At 44.8% G+C, this 22,250-nt stretch overlaps 1 protein-coding gene across 3 annotated transcripts in view; it reads left to right on the top strand.

Moving 5' to 3' along the window:
* Positions 1-678: 678 nt before the first annotated feature.
* AGPAT3 (1-acylglycerol-3-phosphate O-acyltransferase 3) overlaps positions 679-22,250 on the top strand; it is a 96,569-nt gene continuing 74,997 nt past the window's right edge. For 2 of the 3 annotated variants that reach the window (XM_048290007.1, XM_048289993.1), the window contains exon 1: positions 1,013-1,284. The gene's annotated coding sequence lies outside the window, so the exon portion shown is untranslated. Of the gene's footprint in view, positions 701-1,012; positions 1,285-22,250 lie in introns of those variants that run through there. The other variant, XM_048290015.1, reaches the window with a different exon arrangement.

Below are 22,250 nucleotides of genomic sequence, written 5' to 3'. Positions count from 1 at the left end.
CCTGCCTATACCAACTCATTATCGCCCATAAAAGCCTCACCATGTTGAATTTCTCCAGCCAGGACAGACCCTGCATGCAGTCCTGTCACACCCTGAAGAGAACGAGTAAGATTACAAACGAAATCATCATCTTTTAAAACTTATTCTGAAAAACGGACCGAACTTGTACTACCTTTGATGTGTTCTGACCTGCTCCTTCATATGTAGGAACACAAAGACACTGTCAGTCTGTTGGTGTCACATTTGTACCAATCAAATAACAATCAATAGCCCAGGTGAGATTCTGCTCCTTTCACGGAGCGCTTCCACCACGTGGGGTCCTTGGCAGGGCATGGATTTACAGCGCATGGAGCGTCTGCAGCCGGGCCCCCGCTCCCTCCATCCCGCCCCGGGACTGTGCCATTTATTTACACCGTTACGTGCCCGTTTCCTGCCTTACTTAGAGTTTCCGTCATCGAGCCCCCACGGCTCCATCTCCGCCTTTCTCCCACACAGATCCCCCGTGCCCGGGAGCTTCGCTCAGCCCTGCGGCGGCCGCCCGCTCCTTCCCAGCCCCGCGGGGCGGCTGCGGCGGGGCCGGGCCCGGGGGCACCTCCCTCCCTGCATCCCTCCCTCGCTGCGTGCCGCGGGATGCGCTGCCGGGCGGCCACACGGACCGCGCTCCCCGGGGGCAGCGGCGGGAGCCAGAAACATGTCTCCGGTGAGCGGCCCCGGGCGAGCGGTGGGGCTGCGGGGGAGCCGCACTCCCGTCTCCGGGCTGGGTCATCTCCCCACGGCCACCACCGGGCACACCAGAGCGCAGGGTGATGGGCGCTGGGGCGGGAGCGGTGCGGGCGTAGGGGGGCGGCTCCGCCGCATCGCGTCCCGCTGCGGCGCGGGCAGCGCGGAGCCCCGACCGTGCGCTGCGGGGCGGAGCCGCGCCCGGCGGGAGGAGCGGCCGCGGCGGCCGCTGCCGCCCCCGCTATCTGACCCGACCTTCCCCCTCTCCTCCTCCTCCGCCCCCCGGCTCTCCTGCCCCCAGCGGCCCGGGAGGAACTGAACCATCGCCGCACAGGAAGTAGCGGCTGCGGGGAGCGGCGGCGGCGGCAGCCGGGGCTGCCGCACTCAATGAGCGACGCTCCCGCAGCCGCCCGCCCCGCTCGCCCCTTCCCCGCCTCCCGAGGGCAGCGGCGCCGAGCCAGCCCGCCGCCGCCGGGGGCTGGAGGCTGAAGCGGGCAGAGGCAGCTCCGGCTCTTGCCGAGGAAGAGGAGGAGGAGGAGGAGGCGGCGGCGGCGGGGACTGCAGGTTGGTGCCGCTCCGCCGGCGAGGCGCGGGTACCGGGATGCGGGGGGGAGGCGGGCGGCGGAGCCTGGGCGGCCGGGGCAGCATCCCCCGCCCGGCGCTGCCGCACGCCGGGGGCTCGGCCGGGAGCCCCTTCGGAAAGGCCCCGGCGCGCCGCCCCCGCTGCGGCGGCTCGGGAGGAGCCGCGCCGGGCCCAGTCCGGCTCGGTCCGGCGGTGCCGGTGCCGCCGGCGGGGGCAGCGCTTTGTGCGCCGGCGGGTGGTACCCGGGGCGGGGGCACGGCGGCGGTGCGGGGAAGGGCACAATGCTCCCGGCTGGAACGCATCCTGCCCATCCTGGGTGAGATGGACGCCGTCCCGGGAGGCGCAGGCTGGCGGCTCGCTGCCGTGAGGAGGGCGGCTGGGCTCCCCGCCGACTGCGAGGGGAGGATGGATGGATGCATGGATGGATGGGTAAAAAGTGGGGGAGCGGCTTAAAACAAAAAGAAAGAAAGCAAGCCCATTTCGGAAGAGCCGGGCTGTACCTGGGTGCACGGCTTGCGAGTGCAAAATGGAGAAGAGCAAACCCTATTGATCTGAGAGAGGCAACCGAATGGAATGTTGTTGTGCCTGGATCTGTTCAGAGGATGCTCATGGATATATTAAGGCGTTAGCCTAATGTGTAGGCATCTAAATAAATAAGCACGCTGATTATCCCCTTAGAGCTTTTAATACGCTGTATTCTGATGGAAATTTTTGTGTTGAGATTGTTACCTGTTCGATGCCACACTTATATGTTCTTCCCCTCCAATATTTTTTCTTCCTTGAATCTTCATATTTCCTCGTTGATTAGGCAGAGAGCAGGTGTGGTATGAGAAAGGAAAGTGTCAGAGTTTCCAGTAATCTTGCTGCTCATTCTTCAAAGCAGTAATAATCTTATTAGTTCATCATGTTATCTTACTCATTAATTTCAAGTCCAAAATAAACTTCATGCCCTTTCCCCTTCTCCCGCTCTAAGGGAAGTAGGCTGGAGTCCAAGATGGCATGTTTGCTCTCAGTGAATTGCTGATGTGACAAGCGTGTTTGGGAGCAGAGCAGTAAAGCTCTCCACTTGTGTTGGCAGCTGTTTCTTTTGTGGTGACGCTCTTCACCTGAGACTCTACTTGACCCACAGGTCTTTTGGGTGGAGTTCAATGTAATCTCAGATATATGCTTTTTTTTTTTTTTAAGTTTGATTCTACAAGCAGTAGGACTCATATGTTTTCCATTCATTTTCCTGCAAGACTGCAGCTGTGTAGGAGATGATGAAGTTAAATGGAGTTGGAGTTAAGCATTGGGCTGTTACAGAGCTCCTTGCGCTGCAAACAGTTCTGACCCTTGGATTTTAAACATAAATGTTCTAATGTTTTCTGTAACTTTCACAGGAGCCTTGGCTTTTGGTTCCCTTCTGTGTACTGTAGTCTTCTTCCCTTTCACATCTATTGTTACTGAGCCTTCATGACTAAAATGATGCTCATTACTTTCAGTATGTTTTTCAGCCTTTTTTCAGAGCTCTTTTATGTACTCTTAAGAAAGTCTCATTATGTCTTTCTCTCCTAATTCCCACCTTCACCTCTCCACCCTTATACACACAGTGAATTGGAGAAAGCAGGACAGAGAACAGTTGGTCTCCAAATATAGCTGGAATTCAACAAGCACAGGAAAGACACCTGACCAGATTGTCCCTGCTGAGCATGATTAAAATGGCAGGACCATTTACCAAAACTTTGTAGTGCAGTTTAACAATGCAGTGCAGATAGCTCCACTGAGAGTGCTCAAGTTGTGCCTGACAAGGGCTGAAATCAGAATGGGCTTTAGTTGAGGTAATGTTGCACAGAAAAAAAGAATGTTGTTTCCTCTTCCCCTTGTGGTTTCTTTTGTCTCTGAAGAGGTGCATTAACAAACCAGACAAAATTGCACTTACAATTACAGGGAACTCTACCAGCACAAAGTATATGTTCTTTTCCCAGCCAGAGCTAAAGCTTTCTGCTCTGTTTTAATCTTCTTACAAAATGAAATTATTGCATAGTCTTGTGCTAGCTTCCTTTTTTTTTTTTCCTTTCTGCCTCTGTTAGCAGAAAGATGCATTGTTTTCAAATCCTAAATGGTGTTTTGTTTATTTACAAAACTATTACAGAATAATTGGATTTGAGGCTTACATTTTGTGGGGAACCAGTGTGAATAAAGTATTGCTGTTAACTGTAATGTGTTCACCTATTCTAAATTTATGATAGCCATAAATTTTGGGAAGCTGCTTCTACACTCTATGCAAATTAAAAAGGAAAAAAAAAAGACCAGGAAAGCTTGCATTCAGTCTTGCTTCTTTGGCTTATGAGAACATAATTCTTGATAGGAATGGCCAAGGTACTGATGAAGAAACTTAATTATCATCTGCAGTGGCTAAAAATGTCCTGTTCTTTCAGTGGGTGTTTTTAGTGTTCATACTGAGTTGGTGCATGCATAGCCTGGTTATAGTTGGTGCCTCACCAAAGACCAGGTGACTTGGCAGTTGGTACCTGGAGTGCTGCGAGATAAAGAACTAAAGAAATGGCAGAACCCAAAGAGAATCTGAGGTTTCATTGTTTCTCAGACTGCTCTACTACCTTCTGGTGCAGAGCCATCAGTAATAAGTATTCTTTGTCTATGCTTGCATTCCACGTTAGGGCCAGGGAGCTTTTGCTTGTGGGTAGCTCCTAACAAGTAATTGATAACATCTTTTTTTACCAAAACCAAAAGGAATAGAGAGATATTTGAAGGCGTTATCCAAATTTCTTCTTTACCCATGATATTAACCAAGATAAAATAAGAAAAAGGAACACTAATCCCCAGGCCTCTGCTGCATGCTTGATGAGGATACTCTTAAATGTGTTGCATGAAAATCAGTTTGCCATCTGATGCATGATCTTGGTAGGATTCCAGGCATGAGTCAGCACCTAAGTTGGGGACTGATTATCACCAGCACACAGGCACCTGTAGGCAAAATCAAGATAATCTAGGAAGTGTTTAATTTGCTGGTGTACCCAACTTAGTTTATTAATTGCAGAGGTCCAAATTTCAAATGGTTGAAAAGGAAGCGAACCCTAGCTTACATATTTTTGTTGATGCTTCCAATATCGGTATATACTTATGATTTACCTGTAACATTTCCTCGTGCCTGTGAGTCTGGACACATTTAGGAGTATGCAAGACATGGCAGTGATGAGATGAACGCTTAGGAGTGTTCCACACAAGTCAAAGCAAAGATGAAAGAAATGTTTGTCTTTTTTATGAAGACCAGTCTACAACTGCTGCCTTTGGATTCAGTCCTTTGCAGCAGCTCCTCCTTCTGTTGTGCATGTACCTGTAGCTGTCTGAACAATATAGTTATACTGTGCTGGATGGGACATTTGTCTTGGGAAGCAGGAGACTTGGGTTGTTGTCCTTGTCCAAGTGAGTATTCAGTGTTATAAGAAGGAACGGAGTGCTGCAGGAGCTGTTTTTTGCATGTAAACCCAAGTAAAACACAAATAGTTTTAGGACAGCGCAGTGACCGAGGAAGTGCTGGGTGGCAATTATGAAAAAGCTTTCCTGGCCTTTTCCCTGGAAGGTATCAAAATAATGCACAGCTCAGGTTACATGAAGATACATCCCACTGGACTGATGGGCAGAGGAGACAATCAAGAGTGTCCTTTCTGTTTCATGCCTGTTTTGTGAGGGGGTCAGTATCTTCTTGGCACCTTGAACTTTCTAAAGTTGTTGATCTCTATGAGATAAACTGGAGGAAAGCAGGAATTGGTAGTATATCTCCTTGCTCTTGGTAAAATAGCCCAGTTGTTCCTGTTGCTTTTTTCTATCTCTCTTTTTTTTTTTAAATTTTTTTTCTTTCTCCCCTGCCCTTGTGGCTATCCTAAGGCATACTACTTTAGGCAGAACAAGCATGTAATTTTGGGCTCATGCCTTCCCTGGGAATTGGGGAACTTGGGACCTAGGCTCTGTGAGGCTTGCTGCTGCAATGCTGCATTTTTTGTGCACCCATAGGTGCCAGTTCCTCTGTAGAGAGCCAGGATGAAATAAAGAGAATGAGCTTTCTGTTCCCTCTTGGATGGGGAATGAAAGCTGGTATGCTGACTAGTCTTACTACTGTCATTTATCTTGCAGTAGTATCAATAATGTGTTGTTTATTTTCCAAACAAAAGATGTGGTGTACGTCCGAAAGAGTTTAAAGACATGTTTGAAGCTTGGTGTAGTGGAAATGGTGGTGTTCTCTGCCAAATCAGCTTTGCCCTGGATTGCAACCTTGTTGCCTAATTGTGCGATTACTGCGGGAGTTTAAGGCTGTTCAGGAACAAAAAAAAAAAAAAGAAAATGCTTATCCTTGAAGTAAGTGTTGATTTCCCTGTATTTTATGAGAAAGAGGAGGCATATAGATTCCTTATACATTTGAACTGAAACAGTAGTAGTTTTCTATACCAATGAGGTGGATCCAAGTGTATTGCAAGAACGTTTAGAATCCAACGGCTCCTGTGTATTCAGGGAAAAAAGAAACTATTTAAACTGGTACAATGTTCTGCATCAATGCTAAGAGCTGTTTAATGGTCAGGCGTAAGCAGTATGACATTGGACTCTTTCTGTGTGTAGCAGCTTTTCTCCATGCAGACTTTCTCATTTGCTGTAAGTGAAATGAGATTTCAGTGACATTTTTGGTTCCTTTTTTTCTCCTCTTGTTGTTCTTGTGTGTTAGCATTGCTTAGGTAATTACAGTGTGCTCGCTAGAAGCCCTGACAGCCTAAACTGAGTTCTTTGTAAAAAACGTGGTGTTTCCCTTAATTAAGAGAGACTAGAAACAGCACCTGAATCTTTTAATTAAATAGTCAAAGTTGATCTCTATTTAGGATATATTAACAAGGAAAACAAAATACATTTCTAACTAAAATGTTGCCCTGAGTTAATGAGCTGCTGTGAGGCTTTTTTTTTTTTTTGTGAAGAAAAATAATGTATTGGTGCCACAACTGTCACACATGCACAGTCATGCAAAATTCATGTGAGATAGTTCCCAATTCTATGGTACTGAGAACAATAGCCACTATTTCTTCTTCAAAGCTCTTCAGAGATGTTAAATAATCCTTGTGACAACCCTATGAAGTGAGTATTGTAGTAATTTTGTATGGATGGCGAAACAATTAATCGGCATTGTCTCCAGCCGTACTGAGAAAGTGGGATTTGCAGCTTGGCCTGCTGCTGGAACTCCTGCTCGTGTGAGCAAGGGGTGGGTGAGCCTGTCCTGCTGCCTCTTCTTCTGTCTGTATCTGTGCTGATGAAAACATTCTGCAGATGCTGTGGTCATCTGTGGTGTGAGGGTATGTAGGTCAAGGTGGAACCTACATGTCCTGATAAAGGATGCATTTAGCTCGTTCTGAATTATTCTAACTATGTCACTGGCATTGCTTCTTGGAGGAGAGATGTGTGGAGCTGTCGGCTGTGCTGGGATCTGGAATGTCCATCTGAATGTGAAAGCTGAGTTGCTCAGACTGACTCCAGAGCACCAGTTTGCTCATTTGTGGGATGAGGTCCTGGTCAGACCCTTCCCACTGGAACCTTGCCAGCCTGGGCTTGCTTAGTTTGATTTGAGGTTGGTCTCCTAATTGCCTGTTATCTGAAAAGGATGCAGATCCCACTGTTTCCTCGGCTACATGAACAGCAGCTGCATCTGCCAGCTGAAGGAGGTCTGGATAACCAGGACGTAAGTTCCTGTTTGGGTCAGACCAGTGTCGCAGCTTTCCTGTGCAGCCTGGCTTTGGCTGCTGAGATACTTGTGTCTCCTCTTCTCCTCCACCAGTTCTGCCTGCTGCCCTTCCAGGAGTTATAAATGCCACAGCAGATGGCTTGGGGAGGCAGTGTCTGTAGTTACTGCTGCAAGATTTGCCGAAGCTTGACTCTGCACAAAGAACGCTTCTTTTTCCCCTGGAGATTGAAAGTTGTTGGTACTTTACATGCAGATTTGGTCTTTTCAGGGGAACATGATGGAGGAAATGTGTGATTTACATGCTGGTTCAGAAGCAGCCTGTCTTTCTCTTGACATAATTCATATCATGCTTTAGTGTTACCAGTCTTCAGTCTTCTCTTGCTAGGTCAACTTTCATGTTCCTGGTAGTGATGTAAGTTAGACTACTTATGGACCCAAGTTTTGATAGCAGCTGACATACTGCTAAATAACGCAACCATTATCAGTTTGTTTGATAAAGGTAGGTAACCTTCCAGCAGGTTTCACTGTGAATGTTGTTCTGCCATGTGAGCAGAGATGAGAAGCTCTAAGTTTGACACATCTTTAATGCCTAATGCAAGAGCTCATCTCCCAGTGGCAGCTACTTGTGATCAATGTGATTGATTGACCCAAGGTTATGCTGCATGGTGTCTTCTTTTCTGTGGGCCCCTTGCTCCACTACCTTTCTGAAGTCTTGATCTCCTTACCAGCATGTCTGAGCTGAATTTTTTCCTCTTGCATCTCTTTGATGCTGATGGCCCTTGGGTTATTAACCATGTAGCCAGCCAGGTTTGAATTACAAGAGGACTGAAGCCAAAGGGAAAGAAAGGTTTTCATTTCCTGAGGTCAGTGAAGAGGCTATGACCCAAATTACCCCCTGAGCAGTGTTTTTCCCTTCTGGTGGTCACAGCAGAGGTGACGCTTCTGGTTCCTCAGACAACTTCCTGAGGTTAGTCATGTTACAGAATGTTGGAGCCCCTCTCTTCTTAGGGATCAGAGGAGTCTTCTCTCTATTTGAAGGATTTTTATTTTTTAAAAAAATTCGCTTTGCTTGTAAAGTACATTTGGCTAAAAGTGTTAAGTAGCAATGGGACTTTGGGCCAGATTGCAGATTGTTATTGATCTGCATTTCCAGTGAAATATCACCACTGGGATCATTGTATTGAGATGGCTTTTGGACTTTTGTGTTTTGAGGTTTTATCTTGTCTTTTGCTTTCCTGACCACCCCATGGCAAGGGGATAGGGCCATGCCTTTTTGCAGTCTCTGCTCATAACTAATTTGTCTGAAACTTGTAAATGGTTTTCATGTTGAATTTGCCTGTGGTACTGTTCTTATTTGTGGAGAGGACAACTACTTGAAAACAGATGTATTTTATATTTAGCTAGCACTGTGGCAAGGATGTTGTTTGTATGATCTTTTAGGAGTTGAGATGGCTTAATCTGAAGTAGGATGTACTTTGAGTAGCTCAGTTTACTTTTTATTGTCTCAAGTTGTTTCTGTCGATGGAAGCTGAACTGGCTGGCTTAACGCTCCAGCTGCATTTTTCCCAAGCGTCTTCTGTGATGGTACAAGACCTATTGCTGCCAAGCACTGCTGGATGCCTTTCAAGCTTTCCTGCCCAAATATTCACTGGAAAACACTCAGTGAGCCCTCTCCCTCCGCCTGCTCTGAAAGGTCTGAGTTTGCATTTACCTGACAGCAGTGGTGCCTTAAGATGAACTTAGAAGGAGGCAGCAGCAGAGAAGTGCCTTGGCTGCAGATCACTGGGATGTTAGGCAGTAGCAGCAGGGTCACAATGTGCTTGTCCTGGTCCTCTGCTCTTCTGGCCATCATTTGCTGTCTACTGCCAGGGATGTGTCGTGAGATGGAGCAGACCTTGGCTCTGAGCTGGTACAGACGTGCTTGTTGCTGCCTGGGTCCTGCTCAGCCCCTAGAAAAGGCATTTAGCCTTGCCTTTGAAAACTGTGGTTAAAAATGGCATTGCTTTATCTTGCTTGTTGCAGCTGGAGCTGTGGCTGTGAACTGAGGACCATAACTTACGGTAAAGGTTTTTGGAGCATATAGTCTAAGAATGAAGACATGTCCATTAAATATGTATGTTTATGGTGTTAAGTGTATACTGCTGGCAAGCTCTCCTGAGTGCAGCTGTGCTTATACCAAAGTCCTCTTGATGGTACTTCTCTGTTTTTTTTTAACTTTGAAGCTTTTGCCAACAACTTTCCAATAAGGAAAAGTCTAATTTTTTGTCTGTGTACTGTAGTTTTTTTCTGGTGTATTCCAGTGCACTGTTGGAGTGGTGTATTGGCTTTTCAGAAGCAATATCATGCTGGAGAACAAGTGGTGGTGATGAGTCTTGTGGTGTTCACAGCATCACCTCAGTTATACTTCACAGTAGAAGCCAGGTAGACAGTGTTCATCTTTGAAATAACAGAACCTGCTGTTTGCAACCTGCTATGAGCCTTACCTCGTTCAGGTAATGAGCCTGTACCTTTCTCTACAGCAAAAGAAAGTGGTATAATCCTTTCTTATCTTTCTTTTTTCCTGCACTGTTTGTATGTCATCAAATTTTTAATGTCCTAAACCTTAAACATTTTCTACAAGTGCAGTCATCTCAATGTTTGTCAAGAACCCAAATGGTAGATCTGGTCTGGAAGTTGAACCTTTGGTTTTCCTTCAAGGCATTATGGGTGGAAAGGCTGTACTTCACATCCATCTACACTAACTCTTCCATCACAAATTTTAAACCTGTCTTCTTGGATCCCAAAGGAAGCCATGAACTGCTGTGAGGGGTTATCTATGGGTAATTTGGCTTGCTGGGCCTGAGAGAGGAGGAGGATGTGTTTTTGTACGAGGGAAGCCAGCAGAAGCTTTACTGCACTTGGCATTGTGTGAAATGAGTGCTGGTTGCTCTTCGTGCCACTGCTGCTGTGAAGGAAGGCACATCCTTTGAGAACATGATTGGGTTGATACTGGCAGAGTGAAGACTTCCTTCTCAGTGAAAGAAGGTCTAAAAGAATGTGGTTTCAGATTGGTTTGACAGGCATTTCCTCAGCTGATTTATTTTAATAAAATTTTGCCTAGATGGCTTTTTTAATTGAATATTTAAGCAAGCTGAAAGCAGGCATTTTACTGTCTCTCTTTAATTTGTGCTGATACGTGGTTTAGCATAATTATTTTTTAACGCCCTTTTTTAAAGTGTAGTGCCCTCATCCTCCTGACCCTCTTCCTTCAAGAAGTGGATTTAATTTGGAGAGAAATGTCTGTTGTATCACTGCCCTGTGGCAGGGAGGTATGTGGGAGGGGTGGGCTTGGTAAAAAAAAAAAAAAAAAATTGCTGGCTTTTAAAGTGATGGGTTCAGGCCAAAAAGCATTAAGAATGGTCTGAAGCATACTGTGGCATTTGTAAGCTGCCTTTCTGAACCTCATGAATTTGGTTCTAAGTATGAACCTTGCAGCATTGCACAGATGCCTTGGTTTTACTGGGTGACCTAAAATAAACAACTTACAGTTTTTCTCCTTTCCCTCTCTCCCCCCCTTCCTCTTGCAGGCCTGTCCTTTCTTGTTGGCCAGCATTAACTGTCCTGGATCCCTAAAGAGGAAACAGAGCTGTGTTCTTCTGTTTTATAGGTTTCTGCCTGATCCAGTATGGGGAATGGTGGAGTACTCCTGGGTAGGAGCATTTTGTCACTGAGCAGATAAAACTGGCTACTTACTATCCTATGTAGTTGGCTCCTTGCTCTTCCCCAGAGAAGTAGGAGTACCAACACTGGAAAAAAAAGGTTGGCACCATCATTTATGGTGGGATTGCAGTTTAGTCTGGAACAGAGGAGTCTGCTGGTACTCTTGAACCCTCCCTTTGAATAAGATTAATCACAACAGCCTCAATTTTTGGTGATAGCATTGCCTACATTCATTTGTGCCTCTGTGTTCACTCTGGAGGCTTTTCTTTAATGCTATTCATTAACACGGTAAGGTTGGCAAAACTTCTAAAGGGGGAGAAAAGCTCTAGGCTTTCTTATATTCCTGCCAAATACCTGTTTTGATACTAGCCAAAAATGTAGTGCTTCCACTTAGCAGTTTGAAACCTGAATGTGAATCAGTCTTAGGTGATTGCAAAAAAACCCTCAAGAACCCCAAACCCTTCCTTTCTCTCTGACTCCAGAAGAAAAAAATCAAGCACCCTAGATGAGGATGCACACACACCTGCAAAATGGTTCTCCTTGGCATGAGCTGGACTGTGGCATGCAGCTGAAGGCACCTTTTTGTGTGGACCAAGCTGTAAGAAAAACTGAGTGGGAAGAAATTCACAGGGATGTCTAGAAAGCATTAGTAAAGGGAAGGTTTAAAGAATCAAGATGGTTCTACGCAGAGAACACACCTAAAAGCCTTCTGTGGGAGAAGAAGGGAGTGAACTGCTGTCTGTGCCTGCTGTAGAGAGGACAGCAAGTTAGGGATTTAAGATGCAGAATGGAGAGCTGCAAAACTTTGGGAAAAGCTTTCTATTGCCAAGCAGGAGTTGTAAAATCGATGTTGCTGGAAGGAACTCAGAAAGAAAAGATCCTGGCAGATGCTGGAGAAGAGTTGGGGTTTGGTGTTTCTGCAGTGGGGACTGGAGTGCCTGGTCCCTACTGGGAAATGAACCCTTATGAGATGTGGACAAGGGGCAGGGGAGATCCAAAGAATGTAAGTTCTGGCCTTCCCTGTTCATCCCTTATGTTGCTGTACAAAAAAAAAAAAAAAAAGCTAGGGAGGGGGTGAGGGACATGAAATTAGTGGTCATGGTGAAGAGAAGTAAAAGGTGATGGAGAAGCGTTGCTGTCAAAGGTGGGGGGCAGCTGGGTTAGGTGACTTATGGAAATCTCCTTCAACTGTGCACGCTGCAATTTTATATTGGGAGAGACTCATGTTCCAACCCTGCTCCACTCTTGGAGCCTCACATGCTGTGAATTCTAGCACAGGGCAGCACTGATCTGAGTGTCAGATCAAATGACCTTGGGAAGGATATTGGTATTTTTGCTTCTCTGTCAAGGGGTCCTTTTAGATAGGGGCTGCTTCTTATCTTCCTCTTTGAGCATGTGAAACAATTCACTTGTAATCCATGCGTGTTCCATGGAGAAGGTTAAGCAAGGCCTTGAAGGTGGTGACCTTAGAGACCAGTCTCAAAACTGGTGCCTGAACCCAGCTACCAGAAAGACCATGGTGCCTTCAGTTTGCTATTTTTTTCAGCCTTTGGGCTCTCAGTGAGTTTCTGTGGCACAGTTAATTCCTGATGGCCAGCCAAAGTAGAGTGTAACTACCAGGAATGCATGGAGGGCACTAAACAAAAGCTGAAAGGCCGGGTAAGTGCCTGCAGAATTTAAATGCAGGTGCTGGTTCTCTCTATAGCACAGTCCTGCTTGCCTTTTTGGTATTGCAGCCACTGCACGAAGCTGGTGGGTGCTGAAGTAGTTTTGCAGAGCCATAAGCACTGAATTAAAATCTGAGTCAAGTTCCTGGCTCCTTGTACCAGTGAACGCTTCACTAGCAAGTAACTGAGACAAAGTACCAGAAAATTTATGGACTGTGATGGTCTGTCACTCTGTGTGAGCAGAAAGGAAATGCCATCCAGCTTCCTGAATTGATTTCTTTGGTGCGTGGTGAGCCTAAAATTATTTGGCAGGACATATGGTCTTGGTGTGTTGGTAAAACACAGGCGATCTGGGATGCTCCACGCAAGGAAGTGTGGAGCATCTTGTTCTTGGAGTTCTCTTCCCAGCAATGGCCAGCGTGTGACCTTGGCAGTGCTGAGTTCTCATTGGCTGTGTCTGAAAAATGCCTCAAAAATGTGTGTATTTGTAATGTAAATGAGGCACAACTTGCCTGCTGACCACAAGGAAATTCAGTCTTTCTGTCGCTCCCTATGGAGCCTGTGCCTAGATGAGGCAGACAGAGCTAAGATAAACTGAGCCTCCACTGAGTAACTCAATAGCTGTTGGGGGAATCTATAATTTGCTGGTTTTCAAGGTACCAGATGCTCTTCTGAGAGGGCAGCCCCGATGTGTTTCTGCCTTAATTCCAGGACAAAGTTAAGATGGGATTCTTTCCACTGGAAGCATTTTGGATGTTATTGTGAGTAAATGGACCCTCTATCTTGGAAGACTGTCTTTTGCAGATAATGTAGTGTTTGGAGTTCACAAATCTGGTGGAATTACACATATGAGAGAGGGTATGAGCAGCAGAAGGCCAGTTACCTGCACTCCATGGTATATATTTGCTCTGGATAGCTAACAAGGCCTCATTAGCTGTGTGCTTCTGAACCTGCAAATAGTTGTTACACAAATTAAAAGCCCCACTGCACTGATACAGGTCCTCTCTGCAGGGGTGTCTGGCTGGCAGCAGTAGTGTTTAACAGGTTCCAGCAGCATCAAGCACATACAGCCTGGTTACAAACTGGGGATTTTTTCCCCTGCACTGAGTTTTTTTGCTTGAAATTTTAACTTGCCTGTCTTCTCTAGAAGAGGTTGGGTCTTCTCAGACAGGTGAAATTGTGCATCTCCAACTTATCTTGGTATAATTTCCTCTTGTTCTCCTCCTCCTCTTCCTTGTTTCATCCCACTTATTGTGGGTTTTGTCAGGGCCCTTTTTTAGGCATTTAGAATCAGTTGCCAAATCACAGTAATGAGCGGGTAGTTTAATGCTGCACAGTGTGATAGATGCAGCAATTGTACTAGCAATACTTCATCTTTGTGGTTTTCGTTTTTGTGCTTCCTGTGTAGTCAGATCAGGTTTTCTTTCCTGTATCTCTAACCATTTTTTGGTACAAGATGTATGTGGGGGAAAGAGGAGGAGCATGAAGGGAGTGGAAATGGCCTTTATTCCTGTGTTCTCTTGGGTTTAATGCTTATGTTGCCATGGGGTGGGGGGCTGCTGTTCTCTCCCAAATCCATCTGTAGGCAACCAGCAGACCTGAATGTAACAGGTCCACATTTGGATAGATAATGCCATTATTTCAGCTATGAACTAAGCCAGTGGGTCTAGGGGTTGGTCTGGGTTGGAAGAGAGGAGTGTGTAGGGAGAGATGCTGGAGGGGCTGTGCAGCTTCATCTGTTCAGCCTGTTCCTTTCTGGGACTCCTGTTGCCTGTTCTAAATTCCTGTGGCACATTCTCCTGGCCTCACTTACTGCTCCTTGGGGTCTGTCACATATTGACTGTGCTGTTTGTCAAATTCCTTTATTTTCTCCACTAGGAACTTGTGGAGTTGTTTCTGCGGCTTCTTCTCCCGTGTCCCACTGAGGCACTTTGTGCTGCTTTGTCAGAGGCCAAGAGGCTCAGACTACTCTCTGGAGGGCTCTTACAGCCATTTAAGAGCTGCTGCCTGTTTTCTTAGGATGCATTATCTCTTCCTTTTCTTGGGAGTCCTAGTTTTCTGCCTTGGGTCTGGACACAGTCCTAATTTATGTAGAAATCCTATCTTGAAATTTGTTCAGTTGTTAACTTAGCACAGACAGTTTTGCAGTTCTTGTGATGGAAGTGAGAGTTTCTGTGTGTGGAGGGGGCTGTGCTAACTCACTAAAGATTCTGGTTATGTTGGCCAGTTCTTGACTGCAACCTTTTTAGTTCTTTAATGAGAGGTTATTTTGGGAGGAAGAATGTAATCGGGTCAAAAATCAAATTTCAGTCAGGGCTGATTCATTTTGTATGGGCATGTTTTGGTTGCTGGGCATTGCTCACAATAGAAGTTGAAAGAATTGGAGTGTTCAAACTAATTTTTACTAGGTCTTTCCCATTGGCAGTGACTGGCTTTCCTGACATGGTTTCATTTCAGACTTCTGAACGCTAATTTCTGTTTTGTATTAAATGTACTTTTGACTAACAGAAATGTGTTGGGGAAAGTAATAAAGCCCAAAGGGGAACACAACCATTTCCTCTTGGCATAGAGTTTTTTTTCTGTAGATCAGCTATGGATATATTTTGCTTTGACCTGTTTCATTGCTAGTATGAACTTGAAATATAAAGTCTTGCCACCAAGCAGAATAAACTTACAAAAGACTCAAGTAAATTAAGGCAGAGGACTTGAAGTCTTAAAAGGCGACTGTCACCTTTGTTCACTATATCGTGGTGGTTCCTATTAGTAATTACAGTATCCTTGGAGAACAGGATGGCTCTGTGCAGTTAGAAAACACTTCCCAAAAGCGTGAAGTGTGTATATCAGGTGGTTTATATATATAATGTCTGGTATCTAAAACCTGGGGGGGGGAGGGGGGGGTTGAGTTCATAATGTATGCTTTTTCATATTGGAGCTTGATTTTTTTTTTTTTTTTCTTTTTAAGAGAAAGAGAGAGAGAAACTGCCATGATCTCTCACAAAGTAATAGAGGGAAATAGTGTTATAAATCCCTTGATGTGTTGTGAAAGCCTAGAGCTTTCCTGTTGCTACCTTCTATTTGCCTCCTGTGCAGCTCAGGGTTTTTATTATGTGTTCTTTCTCTCATAGTCACTATTCTCAAAAATTTCTTGAGACAGACTGATACCATGCAAAGTATTGAAAATATTTAATACACTGAAAGAGCAGCTTTTTTTCTGCACACTGAAATCATGTGTCTGTCCACCAAAAGAACTGGCTGGAAGGGGACAGGATGGAGGGACCAGGCTGATTCTAAACTTGGTTATAATTATCTCTGCTTTAATTAAACATTGTAGAGACTTGTGGTTGGCAACTCGGGTACCTGAACGTCCCTTTAGGTAATTTAGGGTATTTCTCCTGGCCTGGAGCCACCACTCTCGAAAGGGCATTGGCTTCCCAGTGGTCTGGTGTGGCATCTGCCAGTCCTGTGTGGATGTTGTGGATGTGTCTTGGAAACATCTAAAAACATCTCTTGGTGCTATGTTTAGAAACCCAGATCTCTGCTGTAAGTGTTGGTAAGAATTTCCAGAATTTTCTCAGCCTGTTAATTTGGAAGGCTTCTCCTCAAACCTCAGTCATCTTTTTCTCTCCCTGCCTCCCTGTCTTGTGTGTTTAAAGCCAAAAGCTTTAAGTGCCAATATGCAAATACACACATAGGTCAGTGCATGATGAGATTATTTGACTCTCTTGAAGATGTAATTTCATGGCTATAAGACTCTAAGATCACTAGAGTGATCTGAAATTAAGGTCTCTGACTTATCTATAATAAAGGAGCATTGCCAAAATGCACATGCATAGGAATACTCTGCCTTGAAAGATACTTATGGAGCTGCAAGTGCTGTAAGCCTTAATACTTTCATTATTGTTGAGATCAAGTTTTTTATTATGCATTGAATAGGTTATAGGCAGCTGAGCTATGTAGTGTCTGCTTGCTTGCTGTCTCCTCTATTTCTGGCCCCCAGTGTTATCCCCATTTCAATGAAATACAACTCCTGTGCTATGATCAAGGCAGAAGGAGTAAGGCAGTGATGGGTATGGTGAGAAGTTTTTTTTTTTTCCCCTAGTTCTCCGCTGTCATTTAACACAGTACTTCCAAACTAAACACTGTGTGATATCTTTGTGGTAGCTCTGATGGTCTAAAGAAACAAAATAAAACAACTCCAGTGATTAGCAGCTTTGGAAAAATATTTGCCATGTGAAGAGAGAAGTCATTCCCTAGGAAAAATTACTTGCACCTCTATGCTTTCCAATCCTCTGTTATACAGAGGATAATACTCTGATAAATGTTTAAGTCCTTTTGATTTCAAGATTCTCATCTGTCCTGAATGAAGCTGTTTTTTCATTTTTATCATCATCATTCCTAAAGAGTGGTTTGGGCTTACAAAAGTTGTTGCAAACTGCCTTAGAACAAAAAATATGACAACCATCCTGAGCTGTGGAAAGATGAGTGTAGGTAGTAGGAGAAAGTCCAGTCTCTGAAAAGCAGCCACATCAATGGTGCAAATTGGGGTAAGGTTCAAGGAGTCTCTGAATGTTGTTGTTCTTGTTGTCTGAATACCTCTCAGATATTAAGGTGGTGCAGGTTACTTGGTCACTAAGACTCTGGTTTTATTATGACTCCTTTTATATAGGTCTATATAGATTCAGTTGTTTAGTATTTTGGGTATTTCCTATTTTTAAATACCCTTCTGGGAGGGAAGGCATAGAATGGAAGGGGAGAAGTTGGTGGGGGGGAGTTTACATATATATTCCTTTTCTCTTAGTTTTTTTCCATGTCCAAGAGAAAGGAGTAGAGTTGGCTGTTTTTAAGAATCAAGCAATAAGCAGAGCTTTAAACCTAGAAATTAATAACTAGAAAACTTCCCTCTAGATCAGTAACTTGTGCCCATCTCTCTAGTGAGCAGCATTTAAAATGATGTTTCATCCAGGTTATTGCACTGCTGAAAGCAAACATTCTTTCCTTTGAAGTGTATCAAATGCTTGTTGCAGTAGTAGTTAATAGGTCTGATTTCAGAAGGTATTCTGTTTATTTTTACCTGTTTGTCTAAAATTCAGCTGCTACTTTGAATATGAGTCAGAATATATTCTGTTCACTAGTATGTACATTGAAAAGCAAAGAGTCTCACAATGGTGTGCTACAGAATTGTAATGGACAAGTAATACTATAGTCTGTGCTTTCTAAATGTTTCAAATTATATTTGAGGATTGTCATGAACTGGTGCTTTGTGGTGTGACAAACCACTGGTCACAGGGCTGGTAAAGTTTGCAGGAGATGGATTTAGCTTGGGAAGGAGGAGACAGCAGAGCTTGCGGCACTGCAGTCAGGGCTGGGCAGTGGGGCAGGACTCGGGGTCGAAAAGCCAATTCTGGCTCTTGGCAAAATGCACTCGTGAGGAATCACAACCCCTCCTTGTGACCATAAAAAAAAAAAACCGGTCAGAGGTCCAGAGGGCAGCTGTGTGTTTGCTTTACCTTTGCACTTTACCCTGGTTGTGTGCCTTTTCCAAGGGGTATTTATATTTTCAGGAACATGAGATTGCAGCTGGACCCGTGAAGGACGTGAGGGGTGGTTTGCACGTGTGGGTCGGCGTGTACTGGCTGTTCCTCTCCGAGCCTGCTCGGCAGCAGCACGGGCCATTTAGGCAGTGCCTTCCTAATCTGTGCAGCTGGACACATCTGGAGGCAGCAGGGTGTGCAAGCACACAGGCATCTGGCCAGCCGTGCCTCGTGCTGGGGATACTGTGGGGCAGGCACTTTGTCAGTGAAAGATCCCTGGATTAAGGAGAAGGCAAGAAGGTGGAGCTGGCTGTCCCTTTGGGGCACTGAACCTGGACTCTGGTGAGCTGTGCGAGCAGAAGGTGTTGGTGAAGTCAGGGAAGCTGCTCCTCTGGCTGTGCCTGAATTCCTCACGTGGATGGTGTGTGGTTCCTCTGTTCCTGGAGCAGCTTTCCCTGCAGTGGGTAAGGCTTCCTATGGATATCTGCCAGGCAGTTCTTTGGTGCTGCGGGGTTACCTGTTGTGTAAGAGCAATGGGGCTACCTCGGTTCTCAGTTTGTTAAAAGTGGTTTGGGATTTGCTGTTTCCAAGTGATGATTGTGCTGGGGGGCAAGGTGAAGCTGGGAACTTGTTAAAGAAAAGCAGTAATCACAGAATCATAGAATGTCAAGGGGTTGGAGGGGACCTTAACAATCATCTTGTTCCAAACCCTCCTGCCATGGGCAGGGACACTTCCACTGGACCATGTTGCTCCAAGCCCTGGCCCACGTGGCATTTAACACTGCCGAGGTTGGGGCATTCACAACTTCCCTGGGCAACCTGTTCCAGTGTCTGACCACCCTCACAGTAATGAATTTCTGCCTAGTATCTAACCTAAATTTCTCCTCTTTCAATTTGTACTCATTACTCCTTGTCCTATCACTACAATTGCCCTACATGTCACCTCTGGAGTGTGTAGGAAGTCTTAATCTATTTACCACTGAATGTGCTATACTTGGAATGCTCTGTAAGCGTGGAATTCTATTTTCCACGTGCCAGTAAATATTTTAACCTCTAGTTACTAATATTGTTTTATGGGTTCCATATTCCTGAAACAGCAATTACTTTTTTAATTTCTCATCCACTTAGGAAAAGTTGTTTTTACTTATGTATTTCTGTTTCCTCTGAGGATAATAAGGAGACATCTTTTGCTTCCCATGATAAAATGAATGTGATGGATGTAGAGAGGCATCTCACTTCTTTTTAATGTCTTTGGGTAGGAAGTGGCTCTACTGTTCCATTTTAGCCTCCTGTGGCACCTGGAAAATAAGAATCAGGGAAAGCCTAACCCTGTGCTCAGGCTGACAAGGAGGTGTGAAAACAGACTTCTGACATGTAGATGAAATTGAGTCTTTTTGGAGGAGCTTGAAGACAGTCTTACTGCAGGACCCAGATCTGTCAAATTTAAATGAAAAGGAGAAATCAGGTTTCTCAGGATTTGACTGTTCATTTATCTTTCTTTCCATTGCCTTTCTTTGTGTTTAGAAATTTTATCCAGAGAAAGAAAAAAAAAAATACCAACTTGCTTATTTGAGCAGTGTTAGTTTCCTGTGGTCAAATGTTGTGATTTCTTTTTTTTTTCCCTTTGATTTTAAAATTTTAAAAAAACTTGCTGTGAAATGAATCTGGAAAGCAGTAGGTAGATTAAAAAGGAATATACTTTAACACAGATAATGGAGCTCCCAGGAGCAGAGAGACTGGAAGCACAGGGAGAGAGGCACATGGAAGAAGGAATAAATCTCTTTGACTGTGCTGCTGAATGCTCAAGTCTTTCTGCATGTGATGTGAGTAAATTGCCAGCTGTCTTTAGTGCTCAGGAATAATTACTCCCTTGTCCTTGAGTCATTATGGAGTTGTTCAAGTCTATCTATACATGAGCAGGGTTTTTTCTGTTTCTTCTGATACCTCCAGAGTGAACACTGCTTGGGAGCACCCCGTGGGGAGTGCGGATCACTGAGCTGATCCAGTGTAGTATTGCACGAGTTGTAAAGAGACTCTGTAGGATTGATGGGAGGGGAAACGTATTTTTGAATATCTGTGCTTATTGTGGGGGTTTTTGTCTTTTGGGGTTGTTGGTTGGTTGGGTTTTTTTTGGCGGGGTGGGTTTTGTGTGTTTTGTTTTTCTCAGTCTCAGGTAGAAGTTGTGTGGATGAATCATATCGGTGGAAGCAAAAGAGGATTTAGTAAAGCTGCCTGGTTTTACTTCCCTAAGACTTTTAACAGACTTACTGTCCCTAAGTTAGTTTTTGCCTATGGCTTTTTGTGTGCTATTGCTGTGTGCATTTTCTGCCTTTTTCTGCCTAAGATAGAGCTCAGCTGTGGTAAGTGTAGCTTTTATGCAGTGTTTATCCACTTGGAAGTTTCTGTTTGTGTGTTTTGCTGGATATGATTTTTAGAGCAGAGAAAACTTGGATCTGGTGAGGGAATTGATCCCTCTGTCCAGCATCCCTTAGAAGTTGTCATCCTGTGCCTAGCAGAGGTGAGAGAAGCCTGCTGTGCTGCCCTAAATAAACTTCCTTGCTGTGTTCAGAGAGGCTGATTGGTTTCATTGATAGAGCTGTAAACGAGACAAACCAGCCTGCTTTAAAGCCTCTGTGGCTAATGAATCAGTCAGGATGTTTTGATCTGTCCTATACAGTTTTCCACCTCAGCTATTCTTGACTATAAGGATCTGAACTTACACCATTATATGGCACACCCTTTTAATTTGGTTGTTGTTGCTTGATCCTGTAGCTGTTGCTTAAAGAAGCCAGCAGAAAGAGCCTGGCTGGGCAGTCCCTTGCTTTGTGTCCCTGTACCTGGTGTCCGGGTGTCCCCTTTCCTTCTGCATAGATCACAATGCCTGCACACATCTGATCCCCCCCAGAGCTGGTGTCCAGGTAAAGTTTCGCTGCTGTCCCTTGTCATGGAGTTCAAAACAAGTAAATGAACAGCAGCTGTATTGATCAGGGCAGCATGGAAAGGAATAAAGCGAGTTTAGAAGAGCATCTGTGTTGCTATGACCCAGCCTTGGCATCTGCTCCCATATTTCACTTGGGACAGGGGGTCACTAGGGATTTGTCACCTGGAAGAGTCAGACTGAGGGTGAATGTGTAGCATTTTTCTGGTTTATTGTCATGTGGCATTGTGTACTGACGGCACAGCTCAACACTGGTCAGAGTGTTGCATGGCCAGCTGGACCCAGGCGCCCTGTCTCTGATACAGGAAATTTTGTGCTTGGAAAAGTCATCCTTTGTAATCCTTGAAATTCTCAGTGACCTGAGAGAACAAAGAAAGTTGTCATCTTTTCCTCATAGCCCCGACTGCCCCTCTCCAGCCCCAGAATTGTTTCCTGCACAGAATTGTTTTTTTCTTACTCTATTTATTTTCTTCCACACATCTTCTACTAAAAGAAATCCACTTACTACGTACATGCTTTTACTTTATCTTTTTAGGCTGCTTTTACACGTTGTTCTTCATTATCGGTATGGTTTCTTTGTTTCCCTCTGTATCTTTTTCTGTACTTTCTCTTACTTTCTTTTCCTTCCCTTCCTCTTTTTCATTCCCCAGTCCCTTTGCACAGCCACCTCTTGGCTTCTCAAGTCACAAGCCAAAAGCAGAGGGTGTACGAATTACCCCAGGGATAAACCCATGTCTTATAAATCTGGGTGCAAACTGTAATTTGCCTCCAAGGAAAACTTGCAAACTCGATTTTAAAAAATGATTAGTTACTAAGACTGTCCTGGCCTTTGGTAAGTTGTTCCAGGGTGTGCTGGTCTTTGCTGAAGTGTGTGGCTTGTGACCTCTTTGTTTTTTGGTTTCATCCAGCATCTCTGTTTGCTCATGTTGCTTCTCCTGCCTCTTCTATGGAGTTTTCTCTATCTGCTCTGTTTCCCCTAGCTCAAGAACTGTCCCAAAATCTGATGTGCGTGTTTTCCTCTTCACTATTTCTTCAGGACGTAATTTTTATGCCTTTTGGGTAGAGTTACTGGCTGGTTTGAAAGCCACTGAGTGAATACGAGAAGACTGTTAGTATGGTTCTACTCTTCAGGCTGACTTTGGAGGAAGCAATGATCTCAAGTCATGAGTCTCACCAGGCTCAGGAATTTGCTGTGTACGTAGAGCCCTCCTTTGGTTTTCAGTGGCTCAGCATTTCGAATTAAAAAAAAAAAAAAAAAATTGCTGCTTTGCTTTTCCAGGTTCCTGTCAAGGCTTTTGTGAGGGAAAGTAGACCTTTTGGTCACCTGGAAAAATCTTCAACAGGACTCCTTTACAGGACTCTGTATTTTTATAATCTTCATAGATAGGCATAGTGT

This window comes from Corvus hawaiiensis, chromosome 2, assembly GCF_020740725.1.
Source record: "Corvus hawaiiensis isolate bCorHaw1 chromosome 2, bCorHaw1.pri.cur, whole genome shotgun sequence".
Classification (NCBI taxonomy): domain Eukaryota; kingdom Metazoa; phylum Chordata; class Aves; order Passeriformes; family Corvidae; genus Corvus; species Corvus hawaiiensis.
The sequence above is the reverse complement of the archived record's forward strand: the minus strand, read 5'-3'. Positions and strand labels throughout refer to the sequence as shown.